The sequence below is a fragment of the Chrysochloris asiatica genome, unplaced genomic scaffold (genome assembly GCF_000296735.1).
Source record: "Chrysochloris asiatica unplaced genomic scaffold, ChrAsi1.0 scaffold00070, whole genome shotgun sequence".
Taxonomy (NCBI): Eukaryota; Metazoa; Chordata; class Mammalia; order Afrosoricida; family Chrysochloridae; genus Chrysochloris; species Chrysochloris asiatica.
In genome coordinates, this window is record NW_006408588.1 from 4,842,538 (window position 1) to 4,857,683 (window position 15,146).

The following is a 15,146-nucleotide window of genomic DNA, read 5'->3' on the forward strand; positions in this document are numbered from 1 at the left end:
TAGTCTGGACAGTCTCTCCTCAGGCACGGGCCCTGAGGCCTCTGCTTTCCTTCAGCAATATTACAAAGCAGCTTTTGGGCTTCCAGTAAATGTCCAAAAGTATTCCATTTTACCACAAGCCTCATTCCACAGGCACTCAACTTTAGCTCATGGGCCAGAGACTTAGCTCCTCAATTAAGTGCCCCACTCCTCAATATACTCTTTTGCCCAAAGGCACTGAACTTTACTTGCTGGGCTGGGAGTTTCATTACTCTGTCGTGTGCACTGACTCTTGGTTCTACTTCTGCTACTCTTCTGTCACTACTCTGTTACTTCTTCAGTGTCACAGTTTTCTGTCTTAAGGTCAACGAAATCCAATGCACACAGATCTTAGGGTCCAAAGGACACACTCAAATCCTATCTTTTCCTCCTTAATGGTGGCGAGATTTCCCTTCCTGATTGTGACACGTAGTCATGTAAGAGTTCCGAGTTTTTACAATCACAATGGATTCTGTTAACAATCATTCTCAGCTAAATCAGATCATCCTATCAGCATCTTCTCCCACCTTTGTTTACTCATACCCATCAGAAAAACGTTGTTTGGTAGGAGTTACAAACACTACGGGTAGAATAGCCAGATGAAGTAAGTCATTGCACTGCAACATGCCACTGCAAACTTGCATTAGTTCCACTGTTCTTATACTATTTAGAATAAAGTAGTCCTGGTGCGGTGTCTAGGATAAATACTGGAGTACTAACCACAAGGTTGGTGGTTCAAACCTATCAACTGCTCCTTAGAAACCCCTATAAAGGGTCTTTATGAGTTGGAATTGACTTGATGACACTTAAGAACACCATCATTTAGGAAAAGAGTTTATGATAAAGATAGCCTAGACATTTAGTATATATATTTTTTATTTTTGGAGTAAGTGGAAGAAAAGAACAAATTTCCTTTGTATGATGACTGTCAACATTAGGGGAAGCAGGAGTTCAAATCTACTCATTTACCATCTGTTTGATTGCCACTGAAGCAGCTTTCTGTTTAGCTAATAAAAATTAAGTGGGAAATTGTTCTGTTATTGTGTATACATGGCGCCATTGACACAATTGATTCAGATAGTTAAAGAAAGCAAATTTAATTTAGAAACAAAATTTTGAGACTGTGCATTGACAGAAAGAACAGTATCCACTTATGTCCCCCATTTGAAGACAGGTTTAGCTGTCGAAAAGTTAGGGTTAGTGGATGTTGCAGGGGAGCTAGGTTATGATTTTCTAGTTTGTCTGACCATAATGCAAGGGAAATTAAAAACAAAGCAAAACACAAGATTAGGTTGATTTCAGTACTTTAAACTATTAAACTATATCAAACAATTTACCCATAATAATTTTGAACATATTACTTAAACAAGTTTGGTGTGTTTTCCAAAAAAATATAATTACTGTGTATTTGTCTACTTTATTTGGAGTTCTGGTATGGAGCTGTAGGATAAGCATTGGATGACTCACCTCAAGGATAGGGGTTCAAACCCACCAGCCACTCTTCATAAATCCTATACAGGGCTGCTATGAGTCAGAACTGATTCAGTGATATATAACAACATATCTGCAGCAGTTATAAACATGGACTAAGGTCTAAATTGTCTGGATGTGTTCCTATTCAAACCATGTAATACCTGTGGAGACCATAGGTACATATAACTTCATTTCTTGTACACAGAAATAATTTGTGAGGATTAAATTAAATAATACAAGCAAAAGCTCTAAAAAGGTCATATAATAATTAGCTCACATTATTATTACTTATCATCTTCACAAAAGCACTTCTTTTTAGCAACCTCACCCATTTTGCAGAAGTAAGTAGATGGCAGTAACACAGTTTGAATTAAGGATTCAGAAACAGAATTTTTCCAAGAATAAAGCTCTCATTAGTTCTTCCTATGGCAGTTTATTCTGTTATATATATGCTTGTATAAATTATCTTACCTATGTACATAAGCAGTCATGTCTGTTTTCCAATAATCAGTGAATTAGAGTATCAAACTTAATTTCACTATCACTTATCAGTTTGTAGTACTGCGGGCTGAAAGCTATGCCACCAGTGTTTTAAATATCAGAAGAGTCACCCATGGCAAATAGGTTTCAGCAGAGCTTCCAGACTAGGCAGAAGGAGAGACAGACCACTTCTGAACAGTTAGCCACTGAAAACGTCCTGAATAGCTGGGGAACACTGTCTGATATGCTGCTGGAAGATGAGTCCCTCAGATTGAAAGTCACTCATAATATGACTGAGAAAGACATGCCTGCCTTAAAGAATTGACCTTCATAACTGAAATGGAGCAAATGTACCTTCATTTGTTAATAGGGCACAGTTCAAAATAAAAATCACCTGCAAGTATCCATTAATAATAATTGGAGCATGGAATGTACAAAATATGAATCTAGTAAAACTGGAAGTTGTCAAAAATGGAATGGGACACATAAAGATTGATACTGTAAGTATTGGTGACCTTAAATGGTCAGATCAATATCTATTTTGAATCAGCCAATCATATGTTTTAATATGTAAGGTAAGGAAAATTATAGCAGAATGACATTCCATTCATCATTGAAAAGAACATTTCAAAATCTGTCTTAAAGTGCAATACTTTCTGTTATAGGATAACATCCATATTGCTACAAGGAAAACCAGTCAGTATAACAAATATTTAGATTTAAGCACTAACCAGTAAAAGCAGTGATGATGAAATTGGAGGATATTACCAGCTTCTTCAAGGAGCTCTGGTAGCGAATCGGGCTGTGAACTGCAAGGTCAGCAGTTTGAAACTACCACTTGTTCTGTGCAAAAGATGAGGCTTTCTGCTCCCGTAAAGATTTACAGCCTCAGAAACCCTGTACAGGGTCGCTATGAGTCGGAGCCAACTCCACAGCACATAACTAACCAACCAACCAACTTCTTCAGGCTGAAATCAATCAAACATGCAATCAAGACATATTGATAATCACTGGTGATTGGAATGCTAATACTGGAAACAACAAGGAAGGATCAGTAGTTGGAAAATAAGGCCTTGGTGATAGAAATGATGCTGGAGGTCCCATGTAGCGTTTTGCAAGATTGATGACTTATTCAATGCAAATACAATTTTTTTTTGTTTATGCAAATACATAAACAGCAACTCCACAAATGAACTCATCAGGTGGCATAGACAGGAAATAAATTACCTACAGCTGTGGGTAGATATAAACCAAGGTCATGGGCTGAATATACAACTCATTGAGGTGACCCAACTGAATGCAGAAATCATCAAACAATATCTTTAATATCACACACAAGTAAAATTTTCCTGAAGATAATTCAAAATGGTTGTAACAGTATACTTCCCAGAAATTCAAGCCAGATTCAGGAAAGGACATGCAGTGAGACATATATATCATTGCTGACATCAGATGATCTTGGCTGAAAGCAGAGAATATGAGAAAGATGTTTACTTGTAATTTATTGACTTCACAAAGATTTTTGACCATGTAGAGCATGACAAATTGTGGATAATATTGTGAAGAATGAGTGTCCCAGAACATTTAATTGTGCACATTAGGAACTTGAACATAGACCAAGAGAACAGAACAAGGGGATATTGAATGGTTTAAGATCAGTACTTTGGATATACTGTCAGGAAGGACCAGTCCCTGGAGAAAGACATCAGGCTTGGTAAAGTGTAGGGTCAGTGAAAAAGAGGAAGACCCTTAGTGAGACGGATTGACACCATGGCAGCAGCAATGGGTTTAAGCAAAACAATTGTGCGGATGATGTAGGACCAGGCAGTGTTTATCCTGTTGTGCATATGGTTGTTATTAGTCGGAACCTATTCAACAGCACCTAACAACAACAACCTCATTTTCAATTCCTCTCGAAAACTCATTAATTCAAGCTGTGTTTTTCACAGTTTACTGACACATTTCAGGACTCAGGAATTTTGGAGTCAAAACCCAAATTTTTGTGTTTGTATGGAGTTATGCATGTATTATGAATTTGTACACAGATGGAGTTATTTTTGGTCAGAAGAGCTTCCAATATTCCTCAAGTTACATGAATTGCAAGCCAGAAAAACCATCTATATATCTCCCAGTTAGAGGAAACAACAAAAGTACATTAGAATAAGTTCTTAGGAATAACTTAACTGAAGGCTTACTTGGAATTCAAGAAGCAAGTAAAAAGCATTAGGATGCATTTTAAGAGATAATTGCTACCAAATAATTTATGGGTGCAGAGCAATACCCAAGGAGAAAATGCCACCAGTTATAATCCAGTAAATTAAAACCAAACAATTTACATGCCTGGTATCATGTTTAAGATTAATTGGATCATACTAGAAAGTGCACATTATGAAGATCAAATACTAGAAGAAAAGTCATAACGTTTGGAAACATATCAGTGTATCTTCATCCCTGCAGATGCCTTTTATTTAATGTCAATGTAAACAGATGTTAATGACATTGTGAGAGCTAGAGAGAGGGAGAAACTATTTCCTTGAAGATAAGAGAGAAAAATGAATAACAGAAATTATCATAGCTTAGATTTACAAACAACATTTTCCAATTTAAAACCTGAATTAGTTTATTTTCCTCTGCATTAGGAATAAAACCTCATTCGGAACTATAAGGATAAAGACATGGAATGGCATGGGGAGAAAGAGCAAACAAGCAGAAATAGTGAGAGGAGAGGAGGTTGTTTTGATTATTAAATCTATGTATTAGCTAGTAATGTTACATTTAGTTTGTGAAGGAGTACAGTTTTCCTTGAATCATGCTATTTTCAATAAAACAAGATTGTCTTAATGAGGTTTTGCTATAAATTATTGATCTAAAGAATATATGCAAAAAAAGCACTCTTAAACTCTTTTGGGGCCTAGCATTGTTGACTATTTTTTCCTTTACTTTTTCAGTGATTATTGTACCTTAATTGTAAAATGCATTACACTAACTCACACTGAATGTGATTCATTGACATATCTGTCTCTATCAAAACAGTAGGATCCTTCATGATAAGCATCATAGTTTAATCTTTACATGGCCAGTATATTTATCAAAGAAGGACACAGAGTGTCAATGACCTCTGAAATTGCCTATTAGTCTTTCTACCCACATGAATTTTGTAATTTTGCCAGTAAGATTGGCATTTTTCAACTTTGGCATCACTGGCATTTTGGATTATATAATTATTTTAAAGGGACTATCTTCTACTTTGTAGGATGTTTACCAGCAGGAGTCCTGGTGGCGCTTTAGGATAAGAACTGAACTACTAACTGCAAGGTCTGGGGTTCAAGGCCTCAGAAAACCTATACAAGGGCACTGTGACCTCGAAGAACTAACTCAACAGCACTTATCAACTCTAGAAGTTGACTCTACCCACTAAATGCCAATAGCACCAACCCCCTCAGATGATGAGTAAAAATGCCTCTGCATATTAATAAATGTCCACTTGGCTGGAAAAACTTCCCTGAATGTGAAATTCTGACATAGGAACTAACAGCTTTTGAACATTTTGCTATTTGTGGCCCTATGTATATCCTGCTGTATATATCCCTTCCCCTCATAAACACCTGCACACACACACACTGTCTCACATGAAGTACACATATACATATACTTACATACACATGCATACCACTACACACCACAAACCACTGAAATCCATCTAGACGTAATGTGGTGCCCTGGCCCAGTAGGAAATGAAGTCAGCTATACATGGAAGATTGAGTTATATAATGCTTTCCTTGTACTCATCAAGGGGGATTTAGGGATTTACAAAATTCATGTGGGCAGAAAGACCCTTTGGAAAGACCTTATATGAATATAAGGTTGTTTGATAAATTAATATGTGTGGAGTTGGGTGCCAGAATTATATCAAAACTGGTAAGTACAAAGTGAACTATTCATAAATCAGACTAAGACCCATACCTGATTGCCCAAGGAAAATATTTGAACCCACCCAGAGTGCTCCTTGGAGGCCAGGACGGTCAAACTTCGTCTCTCATACTTCGGACATATTGTCTGGAGGGACCAGTCGCTGGAGAAGGATATTATGTTTGGTAAGGTGGAGGGTCAGAGAAAAAGAGGAAGATGCCCAACAAGATGGATTGGCCAAGAGGCAGCATCAGGGGACTCAAGCGTGGCAACAATAGTGAGGTTTGCCCAGGATCAGGCAGTGTTTCGTTCTATTGTGCATGAGGTCACTATAAGTCGGTACTGACTCGATGGCACCTAACAACAACAACAACAACAACAACAACAACAAGATCTATAGACCCTGGAGATTTTCACATAACTTAGAGAGGGATGTATATAACTACTTGCTATTGTTGTTGAGTGCCATCGAGTCTGTTCCAACTCATATAGACCCTGTACAGGATTTCAGAGGAGTGAATGATGGATTTGAACTACTGACCTTGTGTTTATCAGTGCAGTAATAACCTCATATGCATGTGAAAGCTGGAAGACCTTAGAAGAATTGATGCATTTGAGTTATGGTGTTGGAGAAAAATATTGAAAGTGCCATGTGCTGCCAAAAGAACAAACAGATCTGTGTTGGAAGAAGGGCAGCCAGAGTGCTCCTTGGAGGCCAGAATGGCAAAACTTTGTATCTCATAGTTTGGACATATTGTCAGGAAGGACCAGTCACTGGAGAAGGATGTTATGTTTGGTAAGGTGAAGGGTCAGAGAAAAAGAAGAAGAACCCCAGCGAGATGGATTGGAAAAGTGGCAGTATCAGTGGGCGCAAGCATGGCAACAATTGTGAGGTTGGCCCAGGATCAGGCAGTGTTTCATTCTGTTGTTCATAGTGTCGCTATGAGTCAGTACCAACTCGATGGCACTTAACAACAGTTTATCCTACAGCACCACACCAAGACTCCACATAAACACGAAAGAAACCTTTAATTCTTGGTTGTTGTGAAGTGCTGTCGAGTCGATTCTGACCCATAGCGACCCTGTATAGGGTTTCCGAGGAGCAGCTTGAACCTCCGACCTTGCGGTTCAAATGGCTTTGCAGTCTGACGCATTAAACCATAGCACCACACCATATCTAAGTGATGATGAGTCAGTTACCAGATCCTGACACAGTAGAAAGCAAGCAAGCATTGCCCAAGTATCTAATAAGTGAAAGCAGGTCATGCCCTCCTCCAATTGATAAAGCTCATGGGAGATCTCATTATGGAACTGATTACATTATAGTAGATCTCAACATGGGGGATCAATAGGTTTAACTGTCAAACCACTGAAAATCCTGGTCAAGTTGGTACAAAACGTTAATTATCACATTGGAAAATAATTGTTTCTATATATTATTTATTTGTTCATGATTTTTAAAATACCGTATTGATTAAAATAATAATATTTGTGTTTTTCTTTTTCTAGATACTTGCTTACAATCATCTTGGAGTTTGGTAGTTGGTAAATTAATATCTTTTTTGGTCAGATTTTGCTGTGAAATTTTGCATCTATGTTCATGAGGGATATTGATATATAATTTCCTTTTTTTAGTGATGTCTTTCAAGGTTATGCTTGCTTGCTAATATGAATTTGGGAGTTTTACATTTTTTTCTGTGTTCTGGAATGGCTTGAGTTGCACTGATGTCTCTGAATATTTGTTAGAATTCACCAGTGAAACTCTCTGAATCTGGACTTTTTGTTGTTGTTGGGAGTTTTAATGACTTGATCAATTTTTTCTTTTGTTATGGGTCTGATCAAATTCTCTATTTTAGTCTGTGTTAGTTGTCCATTTCTTCTAGATTCTCAAATATGTGGGAGTATAGTTTTTATAATAATTTGTTGTTATCCTATTTGTTTCCATTAGTTCTGTTGTGACATCACCCATCTCATTCCATATTCATGTTATTTGCATCCTCTTTTACTTTGTTAGATTTGCCAGTGGTTTGTCAATTATATTAATCTTTTCAGAGAATAAACTCCTGTCTTATTTATTCTTTCTGTTCCCCACCCACTCGCCCCGTTTCACTTATTTCTGCTCTGTTGTTAAGTGCTGAAAAGTTGGTTCTGACTAATAGTAAGAACTGACTTCATGGCACTAAACAACAACAACAATAGGGTTTCTGAGGAAAGTCTGATGGGTTTGAACTGCCAACAATGAAGTCAGCAGTCCCATGTTTATTTATTTTATTCTGGTGGGTATAGACTTACTTTGCTGCTCTTTTTCTTATTATTGGAGATGTTGGTTTAAAATGTTGATTTTGGTTCATTCTTCTTTTTGGATGTGTATACTAATTGCTATAAATTGCCCTCTGGGCACTGCTTTTACCGTGTCCCAAAAGTTTTGGATATGCTGTATTTTCATTATCATTTGATTCCAGAACTTTAAAAAATTTATTATTGTTTTATTTCTTCTATTACCCAGTAGTTTTAAAGGGATGTTATTCAATTTCCATGTATTTTACATTTTCCCCTTAATTTTCCTATTGTTGATTTCTAATTTTATAGCATTGTGATCTGAGGAGATGATTCATGGTGCTTCAGTGTTTTTAAGTTTACTGAGGCTGTCTTTGTGTCCTAACATATAGCCTATTCTGGATAACGTTCCATTTATGCTAGAAAACAATGTGTACTGTGCTATTTTTTGGAGTGTTCTGTATATGTTGTTGTTGTTGTTAAGTGCCGTCGAGTCGGTTCCGACCCATAGCGACCCTGTACAGGGTTTCCGAGGGTGTAAATCTTTACGGGAGTAGAAAGCCTCATCTTTCTCCCGCGGAGCGGCTGGTAGTTTCAAACCGCTGACCTTAAGGTTCGCAGCCCGATTCGTAACCACTACGCTACCAGGTAATGTTGGCTGATTGTTTTGTTTAGTTCTTCTGCACCTTTGTTGAGTTTCTTTCTAGTTGTTCTGTCCTTTATCAAAATCTATCATCATTGTATTAAAATCTATCATCATTGTAGAGTTCTCCATTTTTCTTTTCAATTTTCTTGAAATTGATTTATGTCTTTTGAGGCTCTTTTATTAGGTGCATATTTTTATGGTTACATCCTCTTGTTCAATTGACCCTTTGATCACTATATACTGTCCTTTTACTTTCATAATTGCTTTTGCCTTAAAACTTATTTTTATCAGAAATTAATACTATCACTCCTGTTTGTTTTTGATTGTCATTATCTTGATATATTTATTTGATTCTAAGATCTTTATTTAATTTCTCTCTTTGTATCTAAGGTATGTCTCTTATAGACAGGATATTAATTGGTTCCTTTTTGAAAAAAAAAAAAGACAAAATCAATCTATTCTGCTTCTTTCTTTTTCTTCAATTGTGTATTTAATCCATTTACATAAAGTATAATAATCAACAGGTATGAATTCACTGCTGTCATTTTGCTGAATATTTGTGTGTGTGTGTGTGTGTGTATGGTGCTATTGATTTCCTCTTCAACATTAATTTCTCTGTTGAGTTCATTTTTTTAAGTTTTTTTGGTCATTTTCTTCATTGCTTTGGAGTTTGCTAAATGCTTGTAAATTTCTTTATATATATATTGAAGCAACAGAGAGACAGTTTATTGCTATTTACTAAAAATCTTAACCAGTAGAATCCAAGGACATATATATATATATAAAAAAAATACATCAAGACCACGTGAGATTCATATCAAGTATGCAATGAAGGTTCAACAATAGAAAACAGTCAACATAATCCACCACTTAAATAAAACAAAGGAACAAAATCACATAATAATATTGATGGATGCAAAAAAAGGCATTTGACAAAATTCAGCACCCACTCCTGATAAAAACAGTGAACAAAATAGAAGGGGAGCTCCTCAGTATAATTAAAAGCCTTTTATTCAAAACCAATGGTGAACATTATTTTTAATGGAAAGAACTGAAAGCACTCCACTTACAAATAAGAAACAAAGATACTCTTTATCAACACTCATATTCAATATTGTGCTGTCTAAAAGCTACATTGAACAAAAAGGAGAATAAAGGCATCCAAATTGTCAAAGAAATAAAACTGTATTTGCAGATAATATGATTATGTATACAGAAAATTCCAAAGACTGAGCAAGACAATTACTGAAACTCAACGAATGATTCTTCAAAGTGACAAGGCACAAGATCAACATACAGAAATTAGCCAGATTCCTTTACACTAACAATGGTAACTCTGAAAACAAAATCAGGAAAAATAAACCACTTATAATAACCACCTAAAAGATGCCTACTTAGAACAAATTTATCCAGAAACAAAAGACATATACAAAGAAAACTACAAAGCACAACTATAAAGAAACCAAAAGAGACCTACATAAATGGAAGAATATACCAGACTCCTCACCTTACTGTCAGTTTGCCATACTGTGGTAGTTTTTGTGTTACTGAGATGCTGGAAGCTAAGGCACTGGGATTTAAAATACTAGTAGGGCTGTCTAGGAAACCAGTAGGCAGGTTTCAGTGGAGCTCTCAGACTAAGATAGGCTAGGGAGAAGGAATGGCGGACCATTTTTGTATGGTTAATCACTGAAAAGCCTATGAATTTAGAGACCATCACAAGAAAAGATTTGATGGATTAGAAACTAATGGCTGACCAGAAGACCTGTGGGATGATTAAAAATATGGTACACAAAGAAAGCAGAAGACCATTAAAACAACAACAACAACAACAGAAAGAAAATACCAAAATGGGTATCAGACGAGACTCTGAAACTAGCCTTTGCACTTAGAGAAGCTAAAGCAACTGGAAGAAATGATGAAGAAAAAATTTCAAGGAGTAACTTGAGAAGGAAAAACATTACAATGAAACATTGAAAGACCTGGATTTATGAAACTAAAAAGTGAAGAACATGCTCAGCATTTCTCCAGCTGAAAGAACTAAAGAAAGATTCAAGCCTCAACTTACAATACTGAAGGTCTTTGTGTGCAAAATATTGAATAATACAGAAAGCATCAAAAGAAAATGAAATGAATACACAGAGTTACCATAGCAAAAAAGAAGTTGTTAATATTTAACCACTTCAAGAAGTAATATAAGGTCAAGACACAATAGTATGCAAAAAGAGAAGTTCAAGGTACACTAAAGACACTGATGAATTGGAGGAAGAAGTCCAAGCTGTACTAAAGGCTCCAGGAATTAATGTAATATAAAATGAAATGTTTCAACAAACTGACACAATGCTTCAGGCACTCTCTATGCCAAGAAGTTTGGTAGACAGCTACCTGGCCAGTTGATTGATCATATCTGTCTTTGGTCCTCACAACTGGACCAAAGAGAGATGACCCAATGGAATTTGTAAATCATTGAACAATATCATTAGTATCACATGGAAGTATAATTTTTCTGAAGATAATTCAAATACAATTGAGCCAATATGTTGACAGGGATCTGTGAGAATTTCAAGCCAGATTCAGAAGAGGATATGGAACAAAGGGTATCATTACTAATATCAGATAGATTTTGGCTGAAAATAGAGAATACCAGAAAGATGTTTACTTATGCTTTATTGAATATACAAAGGCTTTTGATTGTGTGGATAACAAACAATGGATAACATTGGAAAGAATGGATATTCCAAAGCACGTAATTCTCCTCATGAGGAACCAATGCATAGACCAAGAGGCAATTTAAAAATAAAAAAAATAATAAATAAATGGAAAAAGGGAATACTGAATGGTTTACAGTCAAGAAAATTGTGAGTTAAGGTTTTATCCTTTCACTACACTTACTCAATATGTATGTTAAGCAAACAATTTTAGAAGTTAGAATGTATGAAGAAGAAGATGGTATCAGGATTAAAGGATGACTTAATTTACAACTTGCAATATGCAGATGAAACAACTTTGCCACCTAGAAGTGAAGAGAACTTGAAGTACTTATCGATGAAGATCAAAGACCAGTCTTCAGTATGGATTCTACTTCAATGTAAAAGAGAGCAATACTCCTCACAATTAGATCGATAAACAACATTATGATAAATGGAGAAAATATTTTCATTTTCAAATTCATTTTGGTTGTATCCACAATTAACACTCAAGGAAGTAGCAGTCAAGAAAGCAAAGGACATATTGTATTAGGCAAATCTGTTTCAAAAGACCTTTTCAAAGTGTTAAAGAGCAAAGAGATCACTTTGAGAACTAAGTTGCACATGTCCCAAGCCATGGCATTTTCAATTGTCTCACATGCATGTAAAAGTTGGACAATGAATAAGGAAGACCTTAGAGGAATTGATGCATTTGAACTGTGGTATTAGAGAATATTGAAAGTACCATGGACTGCCAACAGTACAAACAAATCTTTATCACAAGTAAAATCAGAGAGCTCTTAGAAATAAGGATGGTGAGACTTTGTCTCTCATACTTTGAACATGTTGTTAGGAGAGAAAAGTCATTGGAGAAGGACATCATACCTGAAAAAATGGTGGGTTCATGAAAAAGAGGAAGACTCCCAATGAGAGGGATTGATACTATGCGAATTATAGTAGCACAAATATAGCAATTATAAGGATTATGCAGGACTGGGAAATGCTTCACTCTTTTGTGAATAGGGTTCACATGTGTCAGAATCAACTCAACAGCACCTAACTTTAACAACAATATACCACGTTCCTCAGGGAGAGTTGACATTGTGATCTACAAATATAATACAAAGCGATCTACAAATACAATGCAATCTCAGTACAGATTCAAGCACTATGCTTTAGAAAGGAAAAACTAATTACCAAATTTATATGAAAAAGAAATAGATCTTGGATAAACAAAGAACTACTAATGAAAAAGAACAAAGGAGGAGACTTTTCCTTTCCTAATCTCAAAACCTACTACACAGCCAGTATTCTAAAGAGCCTGGTACAATGACAGACACATACAGTTAGTTGAATTTTGACAAAAGGCTGAAACACATCAAATATGGAAATGTTAGTAATTTCGACAAATGGTGTTAAAAAAACTTGATATCCATTTGCAATGGATTAAATACTTAATGGAAAACATAGAAATATAAAGTTCATAAATGAAGAAGCAGGAACAAACTTAGAAACCCTAATATATGGCATAAATATATTAACAGACATAAATGAAAACACAAACAGCATAAGATTAATTAGATTACTAGAACCTCCTAAAATTTCAATTCTTACATGCATTCAAAGATTTCACCAAAAAAGTAAGAGAACTCATATACTGGAAAAATGTTGGCAGTGCTATATCAGACAAGGAACTAATTCTTAAAATTTATTGAAAATTATCTCAGCAAGAAAAAAACAAAACAAAACAATCTAATTAATAACCAAAAAGGACATTCAGGTGACCAGCAGACATGTTCACAATGATTAGTCGTTAGAGATGAAAATCAGAACATAATTGAGATATCATTTTATCCCAGCATTAGTAAAAAAGTTCATAAAAGCATAAAACAACAAATGTTGGAGATAATCTGCAGAGATTGGAACCCTGAGATAGAACTGGTAGGACTGTAAAATGGTTCAACCACTGTAGAAAATGGTATGGTAGTTTTTCAAAAAATTAGAGATAAAATATAATTTGATCCAGCAATCTCTCTACTTAGATATATATATACTAGAGAAATAAAGGCTGTTACACAAATAGATATATGCATACTCATATTTATCAGTGCACAATTTAATAATAGCAAAATGATGGAAACAGAGTAAATGTTGATTAATGGAAGAGTGGATAAGCAAACTTCAGTATATACCTTGAATGGAATGCCATGCAACATAAAAAAATAACATTGAATCTGTGAAAAAATTTGTAAAATGGTAGAACTTGGAGTAATTATGATGAATGAACTTAGTTACAAATGGACAAATATTGTATAAGATCACTCCATAAAAAAAGTAAAAAAAAAAAAAAAGTCTAAAAAATTATCTGTAAATTAAAACATGATTGTTTTTCATACAGTCATGTATGATGCCCTTAAAAGAATTTTGGTAACACTGAAAATGAATCTGTATTGATGTGAATTAGGTAAAAATATTTTTTTAAGTAAATATTTCAAAGGAGAAAAGAAAAAAACATTAAAGCTACTTCAAGATCCTCACTATATCTAATGAGAAAGGAAAATACCAATTATGGAGATGGTTTATCTCACATTGAACATCATCAAGTTGGTATGATGGGCTTTATTGAGATTAAATGAATGGATCTGTCTGGGGAAGCCATGGATATTATTAAAAAGTATTGGCTTTTCTGGGTCTCTGCTATTGTTCACTAACTTCTTAACTGGGTTTTAAAGAATAAATAAAGAAAATAGAAACCTTAAGTGAGAGAACCCCACAATCCATCTTGCTGCCTAGAAATGGACAAGCTAGCAGGGTGTCCAGGGTTCACACATTGGCCATTTTCATTAATATCCTAATAGCAACAGAATGCTCAGTATGAATTTAGTTGCTTATTACTCAGTGGCTTTAATCAATCAAATGTTTCAATGACAGCTATGAAGAATTATATTTTCCTTCATAAAACTCTTTTTTTTAAATGTGAACAGTTGGCAAATAAAGAAAAAAAAAATTTAGCAGATTTTATAAATTTGACCTTTCCTTCTCCATTTTCTCAACACCTTCAACTGGTAAAACATACATAACACTTATAGAAAAATCTGACAAGATCATATTTAGGAAAACTGATTTTTCTCACATCCTAGTCCACTAAGAAAAAAGCAACAAAAAAAGGCCACTTATTTTGATAGTACAATCAATGAAATACCTGTTTTTTCTAGCTAGTCAATTTCCCTTATACATATTTCATTTTGAAACCAAGCGCTTGACATTATTTTGCTTTAGAAGGTTACCTTCATCATCTTTCATTTCTAAGCACTATTGCTATGAACAGAAAATAGATTATAAATAACCACCTCCAAGTGCATGAATTAATGTAGTGCTGTGTTATAGAGTATCTTCAAGTGTTTCTTTGATAATTGCTCCATTTAATAGTGAATTTAAGTGAACATTCCTGAGAAAGGCACTTTGTCTATTCAACAACAAATTTAACTTTGGAGAATTAAGCATTCATTCATTTAAAAACCAAAAATGTTTTAAAGTGAAAACTTAACTGTGTTCCAGGCACAGTACCAAGGGCACAAAAATAAATAAGACAATGAAAGGAGCTCTGGTAGCGTAGTGGTTACAAAGCACGTAATTCTCCTCATGAGGAACCAATG